The 22,870-nt window shown below is 39.2% G+C and overlaps 1 protein-coding gene across 5 annotated transcripts in view; it reads right to left on the bottom strand.

Annotated features, from left to right (window-relative positions):
• Positions 1–22,055, bottom strand: part of VPS54 (VPS54 subunit of GARP complex) — a 152,413-nt gene extending 130,358 nt beyond the window's left edge. For all 5 annotated transcript variants that reach the window (XR_005212355.1, XM_037806851.1, XM_037806852.1 and 2 more), the window contains exon 1: positions 21,191–22,055. The gene's annotated coding sequence lies outside the window, so the exon portion shown is untranslated. The remainder of the gene's footprint in view (positions 1–21,190) is intronic.
• Positions 22,056–22,870: the final 815 nt, after the last annotated feature.

Raw genomic sequence — 22,870 nt, 5'->3', positions numbered from 1 at the left:
AGAAAGAGAAGTATCAGGTAGGAATTTTCCATCTCAGACCAGCCAGTCCTCTCCCCTCCCCCTCACTCAGTCTCCGTGCAGGAAAGGCACAGAAACAACAGATGGGAACCCTTGCACCAGGGATACAGATTTTAAAATTTCACAGCAGTGAAAAACACCCACACCATTTGAAGACCCAGTGGACAGGAGAGTACATTTCAAGGCCCAGATCAGTGAGGGACAAAGAGACTGAAGAAACGTAGACAGAGAAGTTTCCAGCCATGGGTATGAAAGCCCTTCCCCCACCCTTGAGGGAAGCAACAGCCAGCGGCCATCCTCTTAGGCAGAGCAGCCTCTGAGGACAATTAAGTTACCGAACAGCACGATCTGCTGGACAGTCTGAAAACTGCAAGGACCCTTTCTTAGGAACAGTGGAACTGTTCTATATGCCCTATACAGAAGGAAACCCAACCCTGTTTTGGCTGAGAAATAGGGAAGACCCAACTGTCAAAGCAGGGACCCAAAACAAACCCAGGTCTTGCTAGCTGGTAGAAAACAGAGCACCACTGGAAGCCAGCAGATTTGCATTACCACACACAGTGAACTTGCTGGGGTGCCCAGTGCCTACCTCCCATCCCTATGGCAGGCCACGGTGGGTGCCTGATTTGGGGGAGAAAACTGGGGGACAGAGGCAATCTGACAATTGGGCAGGGAGAGAAACAAAGGAAAGATAGAGATCAAAGTCAACCAAGAGGAAAACATTACACAAAAGAGAGAAAACAACCTCCAGAATAAACCAATCAAGAAAACCACATGCCAAGACAGCAGAAAATCATGAGCCACATCAGGAAACAGAAAGACATGGCCCAGTCAAAGGAAGAAACTATCATTTCAACTGAAATTCAGGAGTTGAAACAACCAATTATAGATGTTCAAACAAATCTTTTAAATTTAATCAATGGGGTGAGAGAGAATGTGACACAAGAGATAAAGGATATAAAGACACTGGGTGACCATAAGGAAGAATTTGTAAGCTTGAAAAAACAAATGGCAGAACTTATGGGAATGAAAAGCACAACAGAAGAGATGAAAAACACAACAGTGACATACAACAGCAGATATGGAGAGGCAGATGAACGGACATCTGAAATCCTGCACACAAAGGAACAGATAGAGAAAAGAACGGGAAAATATGAGCAGGGTCTCAGGGAACTGAAGGACAACATGAAGTGCAAGAATTTACATGTTATAGATATCCAGAAGGAGAAGACAAGGGAAAAGTGGCAGAAGGAAAAATAGAGGAAATAGTCAATAAAAATTTTCCAACTCTTATGAAAGGCATAAAATTATAGGTCCCAGAAGCACAGTGTACCCAAAACAGAATTGATCCAAACAGACCTACTCCAAGACACTTATTAATCACATTTTCAAATGTCAAAGACAAAGAGACAATTACAAAAGCAGCAGAAGAAAAGCAATCCATCACATACAAGGGACACTCAATAAGACTAAGTGTGTATCTCTCAGCAGAAACCATGGAGGCAAGAAGGCAGTGGTATGACATATTCAAGATACTAAAAGAGAAAAACTGCCAATCAAGAATCCTATATCCTAAAAAACTGTCCTTCAAAAATGAGAGAGAGTTTAAAATATTTAGATAAACAGACACTGAGAGAGTTCGTGAACAGGAGACCTCCTCTACAGGAAATACTTAAGGGAGTGCTACAGAGAGATAGGAAAAGGCAGGAGAGAGAGGTTTGGAGAAGAGTGTAGAAATGAAGGTATCAAGAGATTAGAAAGAGGGTAGAGATAAGGCATTTGATGTTGAAACAGTTACACAGAATGTTCTAGAGGATTGATGGTGTAGATCCAGAAATGGATAGCACAATACTGTGTGATGGTGGCACGATATTGTAAGTACACTGAAAAAAGATGACTGTGCATACGGTTGAAAGAAGGTTAGGAGTCTGTATGACACCAGAAGGAAAGACAAGACAAGATAAAGACTGGGACTATATAACTTAATGAAACTTAGAGTGGTCAATGTGTGTGATTAAATATATAAACATAAGAATGTTTTTACATGAGGGAGTAGCAAGAATGAAGCTATGATGTACAAAAGTGAATGGACCATGAGGACAGCAGGTTGAGTGAAATAAACAAGAAATGAAAAGACAAACATTATAATGTCTCAATAATATAGACTAATAACGTGTAAACTCTGAGAATTGAATCTGGGAGCATGGGCTCTAAGGGGAAGGCTTATATAAAGGTTCCTACATTGTAAACTCTTACTGCAGTCACATTTATTCATGAGTTGTAACAGTTATTTCTAAATTTTGAGATTCTGAGCTGTTTGTGTGTGACGTGGTCGGTCCCTGGAGCTTCGGGTATTTGTGTGGCACCTGGAACTCAGAGCCAGAGTTTGGCAGCTGTAAGTGTCAGCATTGCCCCATGAACCAACTGCTAAAGAGGCTGAAAAAGAGATGAGACTTCAACTGGAGATATAAATGAAATGCACTTGGTTGAGATTGGGGTAGATCCAACTAAAGGGTACAGGATGATATTAACTGTCTTTTAAAACTTCAACTTCTGTGTGGGACCAAATCTATACTTTCTGTAGCACATTATATAATTTAACTTGTATGGTGAGTTTATTCAAATGCCATAATTACATGGAACCTAGACTAGGGAGTGAGGTCTGCTGTTTGTACAGGTTAGCATGAAGCCCTGATACATCCCAGGGTAATTTGAGCAGAGAATAAAAAGTATTTGCAAAGCCCCCTTGAAACCCTGGGGAAAAATGTGGAAACATTAAACTACCCCTCCTGGGGAATTCCTGGTATTCTTGTAAGCATTGGGGACCACCAGCTTAGTAGGCTGAGTCCTTGATCTTGGGGCTTGCCCTTACAAAGCTTGATACTGAAAAAGATAGGCTAAGCCTAGTTATAATGATGCCTAAGAGTCAACCCTAGAGAACCTCTTTTGCTGCTCAGATGTGGCCTGTCTCGCTCTAAGCCAACTCAGCTGGTAAACTCACTGCCCACCCCCCTTAAGTGGGACATGACTCCCAGGGGCATAAATGTCCCTAGCAATGTAGGACATGACTCCGGAGGATGAGCCTAGACCCAGCATCGTGGGATTGAGAAAATCTTCTTGACCAAAAGGGTAAAGAGAAATGAAACAAAGTTTCAGTGGCTGAGAGATTTCAAATGGAGTGGAGAGATCATTCTGGAAGTTATTCTCATGCATTATATAGATAACCCTTTTTAGTTTTTAGTATACTTGAATAGCTAGAAGGAAATACCTGAAACTGTTGAACTGCAATCCAGTATCCTTGATTCTTGAAGATGATCATGTAACTATATAGCTCATACAGTGTGACTGTGTGATTGTGAAAACCTTGTGGCTCACCACCTCTTTATCCAGTGTAGGGATAAATGAGGAGACAAAAGGGGGACAAAAAGTAAATGAAGCTTCTTCAGCTGCTCAGTGAAGCTTTTCCTGGGGAGCTCGTCAAAGTTGCCGGTTCGTTTCCTGAGGAGTTCGTCAAAGTTGTCGGTTCGTTTCCTGAGGAGTTCTTCAAAGTTGCCGGTTCGTTTCCTGAGGAGTTCGTCAAAGTTGTCGGTTCGTTTCCTGAGGAGTTCTTCAAAGTTGCCGGTTCGTTTCCTGAGGAGTTCGTCAAAGTTGTCGGTTCGTTTCCCGAGGAGTTTGTCGGAAATCTTCCTTGGAGTTGACAGCTTGTTGATGGCTCTGCAGACTTTGGACTCGTGCGCTCCCGCAGTTGCTTACTCCTCCAGGAAAGTAGGTAGAAAGCCAGGAACTGCGTGGACTGGACACCACAGAGCAATCTGTCTTTGGGCATACTTCACACAACACTCATGAAAACGTGGAACTGCTGAGATCAGCGAAATCTGTAAGTTTTTGCGGCCAGGGGACCCGCGCCCCTCCCTGCCAGGCTCAGTCCCGTGGGAGGAGAGGCTGTCAGCTCCGGGAAGGAGAAGGGAGAACTGCAGTGGCTGCTCTTATCGGAAACTCATTCTACTGATCCAGACTCCAACCATAGATAGACTGAGACCAGACACCAGAGAATCTGAGAGCAGCCAGCCCAGCAGAGAGGAGACAGGCATAGAAAAAAAAAAAACAACACGAAAAACTCCAAAATAAAAGCAGAGGATTTTTGGAGTTCTGGTGAACACAGAAAGGGGAAGGGCGGAGCTCAGGCCCTAAGGCGCATATGCAAATCCCGAAGAAAAGCCGATCTCTCTGCCCTGTGGACCTTTCCCTAATGGCCCTGGTTGCTTTGTCTCTTAGCATTTCAATAACCCATTAGATCTCTGAGGTGGGCCCATTTTTTTTTTTTTTTTAATCCTTTTTTCTTTTTCTAAAACAATTACTCTAAGAAGCCCAATACAGAAAGCTTCAAAGGCTTTCAATTTGGGCACGTCAAGTCAAGAGCAGAACTAAGAGAGCTCTGAGACAAAAGGCAATAATTCAGTGGCTGAGAAAATTCACTAAACACCACAACTTCCCAAGAAAAGGGGGGTGTCCGCTCACAGCCACCATCCTGGTGGACAGGAAACGCTCCTGCCCATCGCCAGCCCCATAGCCCAGAGCTGCCCCAGACAACCCAGTGTGACGGAAGTGCTTCAAATAACAGGCACACACCACAAAACTGGGCGTGGACATTAGCCTTCCCTGCAACCTCAGCTGATTGTCCCAGAGTTGGGAAGGTGGAGCAGTGTGAATTAACAAAGCCCCATTCAGCCATCATTTGAGCAGACTGGGAGCCTCCCTACACAGCCCAGCAGCCCAGAACTGCCCTGGGGGGACGGCACTCACCTGTGACATAGCACAGTCATCCCTCAACAGAGGACCCGGGGTGCACAGCCTGGAAGAGGGGCCCACTTGCAAGTCTCAGGAGCCATACGCCAATACCAAGGACTTGTGGGTCAGTGGCAGAGACAAATTGTGGCAGGACTGAACTGAAGGATTAGACTATTGCAGCAGCTTTAAAACTCTAGGATCACCAGGGAGATTTGATTGTTAGGGCCACCCCCCCTCCCCGACTGCCAAGAAACACGCCCCACATACAGGGCAGGCAACACCAACTACACACGCAAGCTTGGTACACCAATTGGACCCCACAAGACTCACTCCCCCACTCACCAAAAAAGGCTAAGCAGGGGAGAAATAGCTTGTGGAGAACAGGTGGCTCGTGGACGCCACCCGCTGGTTAGTTAGAGAAAGTGTACTCCACGAAGCTGTAGATCTGATAAATTAGAGATAAGGACTTCAACAGGTCTACAAACCCTAAAAGAACCCTATCAAGTTCAGCAAATGCCACGAGGCCAAAAACAACAGAAAATTATAAAGCATATGAAAAAACCAGACGATATGGATAACCCAAGCCCAAGCACCCAAATCAAAAGACCAGAAGAGACACAGCACCTAGAGCAGCTACTCAAAGAACTAAAGATGAACAATGAGACCATAGTACGGGATATAAAGGAAATCAAGAAGACTCTAGAAGAGCATAAAGAAGACATTGCAAGACTAAATAAAAAAATGGATGATCTTATGGAAATTAAAGAAACTGTTGACCAAATTAAAAAGATTCTGGACACTCATAGTACAAGACTAGAGGAAGTTGAACAACGAATCAGTGACCTGGAAGATGACAGAATGGAAAATGAAAGCATAAAAGAAAGAATGGGGAAAAAAATTGAAAAAATCGAAATGGACCTCAGGGATATGATAGATAATATGAAACGTCCAAATATAAGACTCATTGGTGTCCCAGAAGGGGAAGAAAACGGTAAAGGTCTAGGAAGAGTATTCAAAGAAATTGTTGGGGAAAACTTCCCAAATCTTCTAAACAACATAAATACACAAATCATAAATGCTCATTGAACCCCAAATAGAATAAATCCAAATAAACCCACTCCGAGACATATACTGATCACACTGTCAAACACAGAAGAGAAGGAGCAAGTTCTGAAAGCAGCAAGAGAAAAGCAATTCACCACATACAAAGGAAACAGCATAAGACTAAGTAGTGACTACTCAGCAGCCACCATGGAGGCGAGAAGGCAGTGGCACGATATATTTAAAATTCTGAGTGAGAAAAATTTCGAGCCAAGAATACTTTATCCAGCAAAGCTCTCCTTCAAATTTGAGGGAGAGCTTAAATTTTTCACAGACAAACAAATGCTGAGAGAATTTGCTAACAAGAGACCTGCCCTACTGGAGATACTAAAGGAAGCCCTACAGACAGAGAAACAAAGACAGGACAGAGAGACTTGGAGAAAGGTTCAGTACTAAAGAGGTTCGGCATGGGTACAATAAAGGATATTAATAGAGAGAGGGGAAAAATATGGCAAACATAAACCAAAGGATAAGATGGCCGATTCAAGAAATGCCTTCACGGTTATAACGTTGAATGTAAATGGATTAAACTCCCCAATTAAAAGATATAGATTCGCAGAATGGATCAAAAAAAATGAACCATCAATATGTTGCATACAAGAGACTCATCTTAGACACAGGGACACAAAGAAACTGAAAGTGAAAGGATGGAAAAAAATATTTCACGCAAGCTACAGCCAAAAGAAAGCAGGTGCAGCAATATTAATCTCAGATAAAATAGACTTCAAATGCAGGGATGTTTTGAGAGACAAAGAAGGCCACTACATACTAATAAAAGGGGCAATTCAGCAAGAAGAAATAACAATCGTAAATGTCTATGCACCCAACCAAGGTGCCACAAAATACATGAGAGAAACACTGGCAAAACTAAAGGAAGCAATTGATGTTTCCACAATAATTGTGGGAGACTTCAACACATCACTCTCTCCTATAGATAGATCAACCAGACAGAAGACCAATAAGGAAAGTGAAAACCTAAACAATCTGATAAATGAATTAGATTTAACAGACATATACAGAACATTACATCCCAAATCACCAGGATACACATACTTTTCTAGTGCTCACGGAACTTTCTCCAGAATAGATCATATGCTGGGACATAAAACAAGCCTCAATAAATTTAAAAAGATTGAAATTATTCAAAGCACATTCTCTGACCACAATGGAATACAATTAGAAGTCAATAACCATCAGAGACTTAGAAAATTCACAAATACCTGGAGGTTAAACAACACACTCCTAAACAATCAGTGGGTTAAAGAAGAAATAGCAAGAGAAATTGCTAAATATATAGAGACGAATGAAAATGAGAACACAACATACCAAAACCTATGGGATGCAGCAAAAGCAGTGCTAAGGGGGAAATTTATAGCACTAAACGCATATATTAAAAAGGAAGAAAGAGCCAAAATCAAAGAACTAATGGATCAACTGAAGAAGCTAGAAATTGAACAGCAAACCAATCCTAAACCAAGTACAAGAAAAGAAATAACAAGGATTAAAGCAGAAATAAATGACATAGAGAACAAAAAAACAATAGAGAGGATAAATATCACCAAAAGTTGGTTCTTTGAGAAAATCAACAAGATTGACAAGCCCCTAGCTAGACTGACAAAATCAAAAAGAGAGAAGACCCATATAAACAAAATAATGAATGAAAAAGGTGACATAACTGCAGATCCTGAAGAAATTAAAAAAATTATAAGAGGATATTATGAACAACTGTATGGCAACAAACTGGACAACGTAGAAGAAATGGACAATTTCCTGGAAACATATGAACAACCTAGACTGACCAGAGAAGAAACAGAAGACCTCAACCAACCCATCACAAGCAAAGAGATCCAATCAGTCATCAAAAATCTTCCCACAAATAAATGCCCAGGGCCAGATGGCTTCACAGGGGAATTCTACCAAACTTTCCAGAAAGAACTGACACCAATCTTACTCAAACTCTTTCAAAACATTGAAGAAAATGGAACACTACCTAACTCATTTTATGAAGCTAACATCAATCTAATACCAAAACCAGGCAAAGATGCTACAAAAAAGGAAAACTACCGGCCAATCTCCCTAATGAATATAGATGCAAAAATCCTCAACAAAATACTTGCAAATCGAATCCAAAGACACATTAAAAAAATCATACACCATGACCAAGTGGGGTTCATTCCAGGCATGCAAGGATGGTTCAACATAAGAAAAACAATCAATGTATTACAACACATTAAAAACTCGAAAGGGAAAAATCAATTGATCATCTCAATAGATGCTGAAAAAGCATTTGACAAAATCCAACATCCCTTTTTGATAAAAACACTTCAAAAGGTAGGAATTGAAGGAAACTTCCTCAACATGATAGAGAGCATATATGAAAAACCCACAGCCAGCATAGTACTCAATGGTGAGAGACTGAAGGCCTTCCCTCTAAGATCAGGAGCAAGACAAGGATGCCCGCTGTCACCACTGTTATTCAACATTGTGCTGGAAGTGCTAGCCAGGGCAATCCGGCAAGACAAAGAAATAAAAGGCATCCAGATTGGAAAAGAAGAAGTAAAACTGTCATTGTTTGCAGATGATATGATCTTATATCTAGAAAACCCTGAGAAATCGACGATACAGCTACTAGACCTAATAAACAAATTTAGCAAAGTAGCGGGATACAAGATTAATGCACATAAGTCAGTAATGTTTCTATATGCTAGAAATGAACAAACTGAAGAGACACTCAAGAAAAAGATACCATTTTCAATAGGAACTAAAAAAATCAAGTACCTAGGAATAAACTTAACCAAAGATGTAAAAGACCTATACAAAGAAAACTACATAACTCTACTAAAAGAAATAGAAGGGGACCTTAAAAGATGGAAAAATATTCCATGTTCATGGATAGGAAGGCTAAATGTCATTAAGATGTCAATTCTACCCAAACTCATCTACAGATTCAATGCAATCCCAATCAAAATTCCAACAACCTACTTTGCAGACTTGGAAAAGCTAGTTATCAAATTTATTTGGAAAGGGAAGATGCCTCGAATTGCTAAAGACACTCTAAAAAAGAAAAACGAAGTGGGAGGACTTACACTCCCTGACTTTGAAGCTTATTATAAAGCCACAGTTGCCAAAACAGCATGGTACTGGCACAAAGATAGACATATAGATCAATGGAATCGAATTGAGAATTCAGAGATAGACCCTCAGATCTATGGCCGACTGATCTTTGATAAGGCCCCTAAAGTCACCGAACTGAGCCATAATGGTCTTTTCAACAAATGGGGCTGGGAGAGTTGGATATCCATATCCAAAAGAATGAAAGAGGACCCCTACCTCACCCCCTACACAAAAATTCACTCAAAATGGACCAAAGATCTCAATATAAAAGAAAGTACCATAAAACTCCTAGAAGATAATGTAGGAAAACATCTTCAAGACCTTGTATTAGGAGGCCACTTCCTAGACTTTACACCCAAAGCACAAGCAACAAAAGAGAAAATAGATAAATGGGAACTCCTCAAGCTTAGAAGTTTCTGCACCTCAAAGGAATTTCTCAAAAAGGTAAAGAGGCAGCCAACTCAATGGGAAAAAATTTTTGGAAACCATGTATCTGACAAAAGACTGATATCTTGCATATACAAAGAAATCCTACAACTCAATGACAATAGTACAGACAGCCCAATTATAAAATGGGCAAAAGATATGAAAAGACAGTTCTCTGAAGAGGAAATACAAATGTCCAAGAAACACATGAAAAAATGTTCAGCTTCACTAGCTATTAGAGAGATGCAAATTAAGACCACATTGAGATACCATCTAACACCGGTTAGAATGGCTGCCATTAAACAAACAGGAAACTACAAATGCTGGAGGGGATGTGGAGAAATTGGAACTCTTATTCATTGTTGGTGGGACTGTATAATGGTTCAGCCACTCTGGAAGTCAGTCTGGCAGTTCCTTAGAAAACTAGATATAGAGCTACCATTCGATCCAGCGATTGCACTTCTCGGTATATACCCGGAAGATCGGAAAGCAGTGACACGAACAGATATCTGCACGCCAATGTTCATAGCAGCATTATTCACAATTGCCAAGAGATGGAAACAACCCAAATGTCCTTCAACAGATGAGTGGATAAATAAAATGTGGTATATACACACGATGGAATACTACGCGGCAGTAAGAAGGAACGATCTGGTGAAACATATGACAACATGGATGAACCTTGAAGACATAATGCTGAGCGAAATAAGCCAGGCACAAAAAGAGAAATATTATATGCTACCACTAATGTGAACTTTGAAAAATGTAAAACAAATGGTTTATAATGTAGAATGTAGGGGAACTAGCAGTAGAGAGCAATTAAGGAAGGGGGAACAATAATCCAAGAAGAACAGATAAGCTATTTAACGTTCTGGGGATGCCCAGAAATGACTATGGTCTGTTAATTTCTGATGGATGTAGTAGGAACAAGTTCACTGAAATGTTGCTATATTATGTAACTTTCTTGGGGTAAAGTAGGAACATGTTGGAAGTTAAGCAGTTATCTTAGGTTAGTTGTCTTTTTCTTACTCCCTTGCTATGGTCTCTTTGAAATGTTTTTTTATTGTATGTTTGTTTTCTTTTTAACTTTTTTTTTCATACAGTTGATTTGAAAAAAGAAGGGAAAGTTAAAAAAAAAAAAAAAAGAAAAAAGACAAACAAGGAAAAAAAAAAAAAAAAAAAGATGTAGTGCCCCCTTGAGGAGCCTGTGGAGAATGCAGGGGTATTCGCCTACCCCACCTCCATGGTTGCTAACATGACCACAGACATAGGGGACTGGTGGTTTGATGGGTTGAGCCCTCTACCATAAGTTTTACCCTTGGGAAGACGGCTGCTGCAAAGGAGAGGCTAGGCCTCCCTGTATTTGTGCCTAAGAGTCTCCTCCTGAATGCCTCTTTGTTGCTCAGATGTGGCCCTCTCTCTCTGGCTAAGCCAACTTGAAAGGTGAAATCACTGCCCTCCCCTCTACGTGGGATCAGACACCCAGGGAAGTGAATCTCCCTGGCAACGTGGAATATGACTCCCGGGGAGGAATGTAGACCCGGCATCGTGGGATGGAGAACATCTTCTTGACCAAAAGGGGGATGTGAAAGGAAATGAAATAAGCTTCAGTGGCAGAGAGATTCCAAAACGAGCCGAGAGATCACTCTGGTGGGCACTCTTACGCACACTTTAGACAACCTTTTTTAGGTTCTAAAGAATTGGGGTAGCTGGTGGTGGATACCTGAAACTATTAAACTACAACCCACAACCCATGAATCTCGAAGACAGATGTATAAAAATGTAGCTTATGAGGGGTGACAGTGGGATTGGGAATGCCATAAGGACCAAACTCCACTTTGTCTAGTTTATGGATGGATGTGTAGAAAAGTAGGGGAAGCAAAGAAACAGACAAAGGTACCTAGTGTTCTTTTTTACTTCAATTGCTCTTTTCACTCTAATTATTATTCTTGTTATTTTGTGTGTGTGCTAATGAAGGTGTCAGGGATTGATTTAGGTGATGAATGTACAACTATGTAATGGTACTGTAAACAATCGAAAGTACAATTTGTTTTGTATGACTGCGTGGTATGTGAATATATCTCAATAAAATGATGATTAAAAAAAAAAAAAAGGCTACCTGGTACAACTTTCTACATAATAAATGAATCCCTTCTATAACAGGTCTTCTGCCTCCACTTGAAAACCTTCAATAAAGGAGAATTTACTACTTCAAAAGTAGATTACTACTGCAAAACAACTATAATTGCTTTAGGAAAAAAAAATTCTTTCACGTAGTGAACAAAATGCTGCCTCCCTGAATTTTCCATCACTGTTCCTAGTTCAACTGCATTACCAGACTGATAGAATAGATAATTCTAATAAGAAGAGAGTGATATTACAAAGAAGAAAGTGCAGAAAAAGAAGAGGGCTAATGAGAACCCAGAGCAAGGGGTGAGACAAAAACATTTAGAGGAAAGAAAGAAAGCAATCAAAAACTGGAGGAGAAGGATAGTACAGTGTTAAAGAAGCCAAAGGAGAAGTGGTGTGAAAGAGGAAAATGTAAGCAGCAGTGTCAGCATGATGCAAAGAAATCAAGGAGGTTACTAATTTCAGAAAGGATACTGGATTACAACAGCTTTAGGACAGTAGTTGGGGCAGAAGCTATCTCACAAGAGGTTAAGAAGTGATGAAATAATAAAGGCAACAAGATCAACATCTCTTTGGTGTTGACAGAAAAAGATTAAGAGTTGAGCAAGAATTTTCTAGCTTTGGGAAGCCTGAGTATATTTGTAGGCAAACAGCGAGAAGCCAACTGAAGGGTGAAATTAAAGAGGAACAGAAGAAGTGGACTTGTCTACGAAAAAAACATGATCATCTGGCACTTTGGCAAACGTGGATTGCCTCACTCCCACCACTAGTTCTGAAGCAGTTCCCTGAAGTCCTAAGATTAAGAGTGCAGAGAAAAATGTTATCAGTGAAAGAAGGAAGGATAGTAGGGAAGAGGGGAGCAATGGAAAGACAATAAGAATTACATCATTACTAACATATGACTAGCACTATACAGTTCGTAATTGTTTGCTTTCATTCAAATTGTTTTATTGGCCTTCATAGTGACCTAGTAAGATAAACATTTCTAAATGAATGAGTAAATTAATGAATCAATGACCCCCATTATAAGGATGAAGAAACAGCTTTAAGAGTGACCTGGATTTAGAGCATTTAGCCAGTTAATTGTGAAGACAGGATCTGAATTCAGCTCTTCTGATTCTAAATTCCATGCCTCATCACTACGCTACACTGCCTCTCCAATAAAAATCAAAATTCTTTCTCTCTTGCTTCCCACCCAGTTCAAGCACCCAGTGCTTTCTTCTTCTGTTCTTTTTTTACTTATCAGATCAATTACTGATTTGAAAACAATTATTTACTCTAATTATTACTTATGTCCACCTTATATTAAAATTTAAAATAGCAATATTTAATATTTGATTGTGATAAGAATTTTATAAGACTGGGACTGATAGAAAACTATTCCACAAGGAAAAATATACTATACATTTTTATCAGTGTAGTTAACTATATTTTTCTTCGCAAAGGGATAATTCATTAGCTGCAAAATGAGATAAATGCATTGTGGACCATCATTTTAGCACTTTCAACTGGAAATACATTCTGAATTCCAAATAATTGATATATAAATGAACTTTTACAATATATCTACTTGAATTTTAGACTATATGAATAAAGCAGGATTTTTTCCCCTAAACTGGAGTTAAAGAAAGGTAGCATTTTGGGCACAATTTTGGATTTAAATTGAGTAAAAAAAAATTAATACTCACTGCTATTTTTAAAATATCAAACAAAAAACAGCAAACTTTATTTCCTCAAATTTAGAAGTACTGATACATGCAAGAAAAAATTTTTGAACAGCCATATTGTAATATATTACCAAAGATGAATTTATTAAAAATCAGGAGTGATTTTTTTTTTTTACCATAGTAATTTAAAATACCTCATATATCTCATATTCTAAGAAGCATTTTCCACATTTTGGAATTTTAACAGCCAATTTCTGATAAATGGTATAATTAAGCTTCTTTCATACAACCTAAATACAAATAACAATATACTTCTATACTACTTAAGTATAAGATTTATCATCTGGCAAAATGTACTTTAATCAGCATTTTTTAAAAGCACTGAAAATATTATTTTAAATTATGTATCATACAATTGTTGTCCTTGTCAAATGAAGCTAAAACTTAAAGATCTGGGCTTTCAAGAAATACTAACAATTTAAGGCTGACATATATGTCACATATATCATATTTTTCTACTCATCTTGGGCATTAAAGGAATATGGAAGAAGTTAAAGGAACTCGGAAAATATGAACAAAGTTTTCTTAATCTAATTTGCTTTTTCTTTACATTCCCATTTGACATTTATGAGATCCTGTGCCTTACAGGAAACTGAATGCCTCTGCTTCCAAACACTCTTACTTATTTTTAATGTAGTGACAAGAAGAAACAATAAGAGATCATGCTGGCTAAAAGGATAAAAATTATAGTTGGAATTTGGGTGAGCTAACAGCTTATAACTATTTGCAAGATTAGCTTTAAATATTTTTAAATGGCTATAAGTGATAAGTTATGGGTGATATACATGTAAGGAATAAAAATCACAAATATTCTCATAATATGTAATTTATAAATCTAGATGTTATTCAAAATAAAAGCAATGTCTTTTTCCCCAGTACTCATCACAGATTTAATACACTAAAATAACAATATTATAGCAGCCAATGAAATTAAGAGTTACAGGCCTGGAATCTATCTCCAACATGTAAAAATTTTAGTAAAAAACAAATATAGCTTGGGTGCTTTATTTTACCCACTGGTGCCATTGATACTGACTTTACTACTGGTAAAATTTTCATTAGTCAAAACGAACCAGATTAGAACACTAGTATTCCATTCTTGGCATCCTAAAACTACTCATTCAAAGTTGTTAGAGAGTATGTATGTCACAAATATGTAAAGCCATTAAATATTCATTAAAAAGCCTACAAAAAAGTAAATTTAAAATAAAAAACTGCATAATTTGCCCTACCTTGAAAACTTGTGCTAGAAGAAATCACGTTAATATATTCCTAAAAAACAAACAAACAAACCAAAACAAAAAAACCTTGGATTCATCCACTGTTTCATATTATCCCTGCCTTGCTTCACCACAGAGTAGAAATAAAAGCACTAACAGTCAATCTTTGTTAATAAGATACATTTATACCTAGGTCCCTAGAGGGCAGGGTCTTCAAATAATCTAATCAAGTAACAATAGGGGATTTTCATTTAAGAGAAAATAAAGCAAAATAGCTAGACACTCATCTGCAAAGTCAGTAAATGCTTCAAGAAGGAAAATATTAACTGTTAGTTTAGGCTATAAAGTAAAATAACTATAAAGTACATATTATGCAAAAATTATTACTGTAATTGCAAGCCAACAATAAATTAGCATTTTACTCAGTCACTGCTTTTACATTATCCTGTACCTCGCCCTACTATTTAGGTTTCTTAGCCCCTTCTAGTTTACTAGCTTCTCTACTTAGCCTAGATCCCATGGTCAACTGCTTCAAAAGTTTCCTCTGTACCTTCAATTCTCTCCTCCCCTCATCTTTCTTCAGTACAATCTCTCTCTGCTTTGTTCCTGGCTGCAAAACACTGTCAGAGAAAACTATAAAATCATGATGATTACAAATTTAAGTTCCAATCTCAGATGAGCCCCTGATGCTGCCAAACAGTTCTTTCGATTATCCTGAAAAACTTCTCTTTCCCACTCACCACTGTATTTGTTAAAACTTTCATCACTCTCCCCATGTCCCCTAGCCCACCTTCATCAATCTCATGCTCAAAAAGTAATCGAGTCTTTTTTTTTACCCCCCCCCAAGTCCTCAAATAAGATTTCTCCTTCCCCCCATATCCAAACTATCCTAATTCTCACCTACGCACACCTCTTACTTTTCTGAGAGAAATAATAGGCTTTACCCTTTTTCTAGAGTTAATCCCCCAACTGGCTGTTCTTGATCACCCCTCTTCCCACTTCATCTCAAACCTTCTTCTATTAATTATACCCGGACTCTCACCTTCAATCTCATCAGTTTATCCAAAAAACAAACAAAAATATTCAAAAATTTAATGTTCTTTTCTCAACCCTGTCTCTTAAGCTACTTCTTCTAGTCTCCCCTTCACTGGGGAACCTCTTGAAATGAACAGCACTTCTAGTCTTTCTCTGGCCTGTCTCCTTAGCGATCTATCTTCCATTTTCACAACTCCTTTGAGTCTGGAAAAGGTTAGGTAGGAAATTCCTGATTCCTAAATTCAATGGCCTATGCTTAGTATTCATCTAACGTGACTTCACCGCCCTCAAAAGTCAATGAAGGTAATAAATGTAGAAGGAATGAAAGAATTAGAAAATCACCATTTGTGAACTCCCAATAAATGATTTAAGCAAAGATCATTAATTCTTAGTCCTAATCTCACTCAATTTCAGAAGTACATTTCAAAATTCTGATCTCATTAGGTCACTGTCCTTAAGAATTCTTTGATAGCAACATACATCAAGTTTATCAAGTCTAAAACCTCTTCAGCACACAAGGCCTTTCACAACCTGGCTCCAGCCTGCCACTCAGTTTAGCCAAACTGCAAAAAAAAAAAAAAAAAAAGGCATTTAAAATGACCAGGGCATGAAATTTCTTGACAGAACTACTATGATCTCAAAATTTTACTTTATTCACTCCATAAGAGAAAAACATCATAAAAATAATGCATCGCCACAATATTCATATACAAACATCCACTTTTTGAACTTCATTTTATCAAAAAAGCCAACTGTTTAAATATAAAATTCTCCAAACCCATAGCATTTTTTGGCCATGAAACACACCCCTCCCCCACTTCTAAAATCTGTTTTTAAAAAAAAACACCTACTAATACCACAATATTACTTACTCTGAATATTGTCTCCAACTATTCTACCCTTAAACTACCTCAGATAAAAGGAGCTATGTTTACCTGCAGCCTTTTCTTTTATACGTTTGTGAAGGAAAGTTGACGAGAAATAAAATTGTAAGAGATATTTCTTCCCACTCATTTCATTTTAATTAAGTACTACAGCACAATTGTGGACTACGAGATACAGAAAAAATAAAAAACAAAGTGACCCCTTTTGAGTAAAAAGATAATGGGGAAAAAAAAAATCAGAAACAGATTAGATTCTGCAAACATTGAGTAGGCTTAAAACCCAGATTTCTTCAGGTAAATCCTCAGGTTTGAAGGGCAATTAACACTGATAGAATGAGTCTTCAATTACAAAAGAGAGGCATGCATAGTAATTGAAGACAAGGAATCATTCTCAACAATTGGATTAATCCTCATAACTACAATTCACTGTGGAAAAGGCCAAAACTTTTTGTTTAATTATGTCACTTCTGAAAAATTTAATTCTGAAATACATTCTATACTTTATCTTCTCAACTAGCACATTCTGAAAATCTTTTCCTGATAACTTTTACTATTTATAATCATCAGTTATAATACTGTGCTGTAACAGTGATACTCTGAGGTGCTACTGAAGGAAGTTAGTTTGCCCCTATATTAAGGAGCCTCAGGTTATGGTGATATACTAGCTCTTTTACTAGCTTATTAAAATATATTTTTAATATTTCTTCTTAGAGAGGCTGTCAGTAGTCACCACTCTCTTACAATCTATATCACTGCTTTTGGCAACTTCTATATCCCTTTCTAATTTGCTTCTTCTGAAACAAGTAACTAATTTTTACACAGTGTTTTAGTTGACAAAGCATCCTAACCCACATTCCTTATTTATTAATTCTCACAATAACCTTGTAATACAGGAATTATCACCGTCTCTATTTTAGAAATGAGAAAACTGAGGCTCAAAAAGATTGAGTAACTTATCTAAGGTCATAAGGCTGGTAAATAGCAAAAGTGATCCCAACTGTCCATCTTTTCTTCTTTCAACACTAAGCTTATTAAAAACACATAAGAGTCATAAAGTAGCACCTATAGGGGAAAAAAAAAAAAAAAAAGATGAGATTCATAAATAAGCTTTAAATTTTTTTGGACATTCTCAGCATAAATTAATTAATTAAACATTAGCTCACTTTTCCTTTCTCGACAGTTGAGGCTGCCAAAAAAAAAAAAAAAAAATCACTTCCAGATATGCAAAATGCAATATATCTATTTCCAATTTCAAAAACAGTAGCCAACTATTCAAAACATAATAATAGTACTTCAAATATGTGGTAAAATAAGGCTGCATTTTCAGGAAAAAATATTTTCTTCAGAGTTGAAGAGCTAAACAACTTATCTGTATTATGTCATAGATTTCCTTAAATTCCCCTGAATTGCCGCCTCCTGCAAAGAAAGTAAAAGTTGCTAGAGGATCTAAAGAATAAATGTAATCCACCCACTGAAACTATTTTCTAACTGAAACTATTTTCTCTTATGGTTGGGTTCAGGAACCATAGCTTGAACTCTTACCAGAATGCTGCAAAATACAGGTTTAGAAAGGTGTTATTTCCCTTTTGGGCAAGATAATTTTTATTGTTGGGGTAAGGGGTGTCCTGTGCATTGTAGGATGTTTAGCAACATCTTTGGCCTCAATCCAGTACACCCACCTTCAGTTGTGACAACCAAAAATATCTCTAAACACTACCAAATGTACTTAGGAAGGCAAAACCACCCTGGTTGACAATCAGTGGTTTGTAAGTTAGGGCCCTTTTACTTTTAAAAAGGAGGCCTCCAACCAGTCCTGTTAATTGTAATTTTTTTAAAAAGAATTGTTTTATAAATTTGTATTTTTAAAAATCAAGATGTTAATACTACAAGAAGCTGTCTAAATGATATATATATGCCACCTTCCTTAGGTTATAATAAGAATGAAACATTTTAGAGGATTTCATAATATGGATTTAAAAATCTGGGTCAATACATTAGTTCCTCCCTCACCTCAAAGTTGGGGAAATGTTCAGTTCTTTCCCTACTCTATCAAATGAAATAATTTTAAAACCCTGATTTCTTGGCTTACATGGCCACACTGTGGTTCTTGAACCATGCATCCTAGAGAGTCAAGCTGCCACTACTCAGATTTCCTCATCTGGTTCCTGCCATATATTTGTGAGGCAAGTAGTAAGCAGCAGGTGATCTGTAAGCTCTTTCCAACCCTGATATTTTAATATTCAAAAGCAAAAAACTCCTCCAACTTTCACTTATTGACCCCCAGCTGACCAGACAACCTCTTGAGATCACTAAAGCCATTCATGCTAACTCTTTTCTTTCTCCAAACTTTATATTAATCTATGCTGAATACAACCAAACTGTATATCAGTTATTTATAACAATGCTTTTAATGCTGGTAATCAGTTGCTTATTTTGTGACCCATGTAAAACAAATTTAAACATGTACCTTGATTTTAAAATATTGTGCACAATACTGTGAATGTTATTAACAGCACTGAATCCTATATGGGAATGTGGTTAAAAGGGGAAATTCTGGGTCATACACATTACTAGAATAAAAATTGAAAGAAAAAAAGTAGGACTGTACAAACAGTGAACCCTATTGTAAATGGACTATAGTTAATAGCACAATTATAAAAATGTTCTTTCATGAATTATAACAAGTATACCACGTTAATGCTAGGTATTAACAGGGTGGTATCTGGGAACTCTGTATTTTGTATATTTTATGCATGATATTTCTGTAAACCTACAACTTCTCTAACACAAAAAAAGATATTGATAAAACAATCTTCAAAAAAGCTATTCAAGAGGCTATGGGCTAATTCCATTTATATGAAAAGCCCATAAGAGGCAAATATAGAGACAAAAAGTAGATTAATGATTGCCTAGGGCTGGGGGTGTGATGGGATGAATGGGGAGTGACTGTTAATGGATTACCAGGTGGTTCTTTTTGAGGTGATGAAAATGTTCTAAAATTAGACTATGGTGATGGTGGCACAACTCAATAAATATACCACTGAATTGTACACTTTAAATGGATGAACTTTATAGTATGTTAATTATATCTCAATAGAAGTTGTTTCAAAAAAGCAAATTGTAATCAATTTTTATTGCGTGATTAAAAACAAATTCTGCAAAGTTTGCCATTTTATGAGTTAATGACATAAAAACATATTACCTATCTAGAAAAAAATTTTTAATTTGCCAGAATACATAAATATAGGTAAGTTTAATAATCTTTTCCTGGTAAACTCTGGACAATTTTAGCAATGATAATTTTGAAAGCAATGAAAACATTTAGAAAACCAAATGCTGTAGTAACGATACCTCTACAAGGCAAAACACGAGAATATCAACAACAAAAAAACCATGGACAGACAGTCCTCACAGCTTTATTATGATGAACTCTTTATAAAGAAAATCATTAAAACACTTTCATTTCTTTTAAGAGCAATCCTTAGACTATAATGTTTTCAGACTGGCAGTGTAATAATTCTGAACTACCAGAGCACAATTTAAAAACAGCCAAATCACAATAAATTGCAAACATCTAATCCCTCAAACCACAAGATCAACCACCCAAAATCTGCACATATTGATCACTTTTACCAAAACCTATCATGACTAATACAATCTTTGAACCATCAAGTAATACCCATTTCTGGGAAATTAATTTGACTGACTGCAATACAAATACTCAAACAAACCTTATCATTTCATCTGTTCTATCATAACTGCTTGGAAATCACTAAGGCTCCCAAGGTACTTTTCCAGTTAGAACTCCCGCCACATTTATAACATCACCCTGAACGTCCATCTGCAGTTTAAAGTATCACAATGATGCGCTTCTCAGGCTACTACAAATAATTTATCATGACATCACCTGCCTTGTAAGCATTTACTATTAAGACTGCCCCTAGTTTGACAAATCACAAAGTCAATTTAAAAACAAAAACATCCAAACAATTTAATTCTTCGAAAGTAAGGAGAGCCTCCGTAAAGGCCAAAAAATAAAACTGGTTAAAGGGGGCTTTAAAAATACATATAAAGTTTTTTGCAACTCTGGTCGGCCAAAATTCTAAAAATACCATCCCTGAACTCAGCACGTGGACAGAATAAGTTGGTAATTATAATGGGTAGGCAAAAGTTCCCACGTCAACGACTAGAGGGCAAAGGCAGCCCGCTTCTGTATTTAGGAAGAGATGGAAAGGAGTGGAAGTGGAGAAGAAAATTAATTATTGAAGAAATTACTGTAGGCGAAAATTCCCAAGCTGCAGAACGCCGAGTTATTCTTCCCCGCTGAGAAAAAAATAAATTTTAAATGATTTCAGAAAGATCAAAAGGGGGCTATGGGCCCAGGTGGAAAAAGAAGAGGAAGTTTGGAGGCAGCGTGTACAAGGGGGTGGTCTAAGGAGGGTGGGGGATAGTTCCCAAGTCCGGATCCCGGAGATGGGCGAGGAGGCCTAGAGCGGCGTTTGCTGCCGCGGACAGGACGTGGGAGAGCACAGCTGCCGGCCCCGATCCTGGAAAAGGAAAAGGAGGACGAGGTGGCTGAAAGGAGAATGGAAGATTCAGCGCCGGTCAGCTGAGACCGAAACAGCCTGCTTGGGGCCGAGGAGGAGGAGACAGAGGGGGTGGGGTCTCGGTCCTTCTTTCCAAAGCAAGTCGGGGTGAGGGTGGGCCGCGAAGTCTAGGGGCCGAGAGGGGCCGGCCCGACACTTACCTGCGGGTCCCGGGCAGCTGCCCCAGAGCGAGGCCTACTGCATCGCCACCGCCTTCAGCCCTCCACGTCGCGCAGAGGCTGCTGCTCCGCGGCCGCCGCCTCCTGGCGCCTGGGGCCCGGCTGAGCCCGAGCTCGGCTTCCCGTCCCCGCCCCGCGCCTGCTGACCCGTCTGCTCGGAGTGCGCAGGGCCGCCCTCTCGAGCCCGGCTCCGCTCGGGGATGAGAGGCGGCAGCGGCGGCTCCCTCACGTCTCTCCCGGGTGTCCTGTCAGCCAGCAGTTCCCCCCGGGTCCGCAGCACCGCCTCCGCCGCTGCTGCCACCGCCTCTCCCACCGCCTCTCCCACATCCCCGGCCACCAGAGGAGCCGCCGCCGCCGCCACTGCCGCCACGCCGCGACCACTGCCCTTAGCGCTTCTGCTCTCTGCTCCACTGCTTCTCCTCACCCCGCCGGCCCGGCCCGGCTCACTCTGGCCGGGTCACGGAGACAGCGCTGGAGGCCGCAGCGAGGCCGCCGCAGCCCCCAGCCCACAATCCTCCGCGCGTCTCCGCCTGGGCGGGAGGGCCGCGGCCCGGGGCGGGGGAGTGCCCGCCACCTTGGGAGAGGGGCCACGGCGCGGGCCTGCGCACCCGCCGCAGACGCGTTTCGCGTTCCCCTGGGTGGGGAAATACTCCGCGCCGGTCCCCTGTTCCTCCTTTAATAATCCTGCACGCAAAGACAGAAAACCACGCCGAGTTCGTTCTTTTTCTGACGACTCTCCCCACACCGTGAGTTGTACTGCGGCACACCCAGGTGGTGCCTTCCGCCTTCCATGGGATGGGGTCGCGATCACTCAGCGTGGCCCTTGCCTACCCCCAAAGCCAACCGACTTCAAACGCCGGCCTATCACCCGGAACGTATTAACGCAGATACTTCCGCAAAATTCCACCTCCCTTTTTACTCTTCAAAGGGGTGCTGAGAGTTTCCCAAATAAAGTTACTTTCAAGGGTTATAGGTCTTTCCCTCCACCACGCAGCGACCCCCACTGAACTCTGAAAACTGTACATCATCTCTCTATTAAGGCCCTAGCCCGGTCCTTGTGAGTCTTCTCCTAACTCCAGATTTTCCTCCCAGCACCTATCACTTCCCTAGTCCTGAAATCGGTTATTTCTGCTATTTGAATGAGATAATTGTAAATGTATGTGTTATTAATGACTCCTTGTTCTAATTCTTAACAGTATTCCAATTCAGCCTAGTTTTAGAGGGCTTGCAATTTAAACCACTAAAACAGAATCCACAAGAAAGATAATGTCTTAGAATAAAAAAAAGTCCTCAATCATTTGAGTGACTATCTTAATTTTAGCAAGATTTCACTCAATTTTTAAACTACTTCTTTAACTAAAAATGTGTATCTAAGTTTCAGCCTTTTATAAGATACTTGGTATGTTTTAACAAATCAAAAGTGAAAATGTGACTATTACAATTGGGGATTGAGAAAAAGGTTGATGCAAGTTTCACTAAGAAGTCACTTTAAAACTACGAACAGCTATCTGTGAAATAATATTTTGCCACTATAAAGCTGAAGTTGGGGAAAGGGAAGAAAGCCACAAAAAAGAGTTGAGAGGAAATTCTTACATTATATTTCCCTAAATTCAATCCACTACAATTTTGTAACAAGGAAGGTGAGAAAAATCAATCTCCAAT

Source organism: Choloepus didactylus, chromosome 17 (assembly GCF_015220235.1).
Source record: "Choloepus didactylus isolate mChoDid1 chromosome 17, mChoDid1.pri, whole genome shotgun sequence".
In the NCBI taxonomy this organism is placed as follows: domain Eukaryota; kingdom Metazoa; phylum Chordata; class Mammalia; order Pilosa; family Megalonychidae; genus Choloepus; species Choloepus didactylus.
The sequence above is the reverse complement of the archived record's forward strand: the minus strand, read 5'-3'. Positions and strand labels throughout refer to the sequence as shown.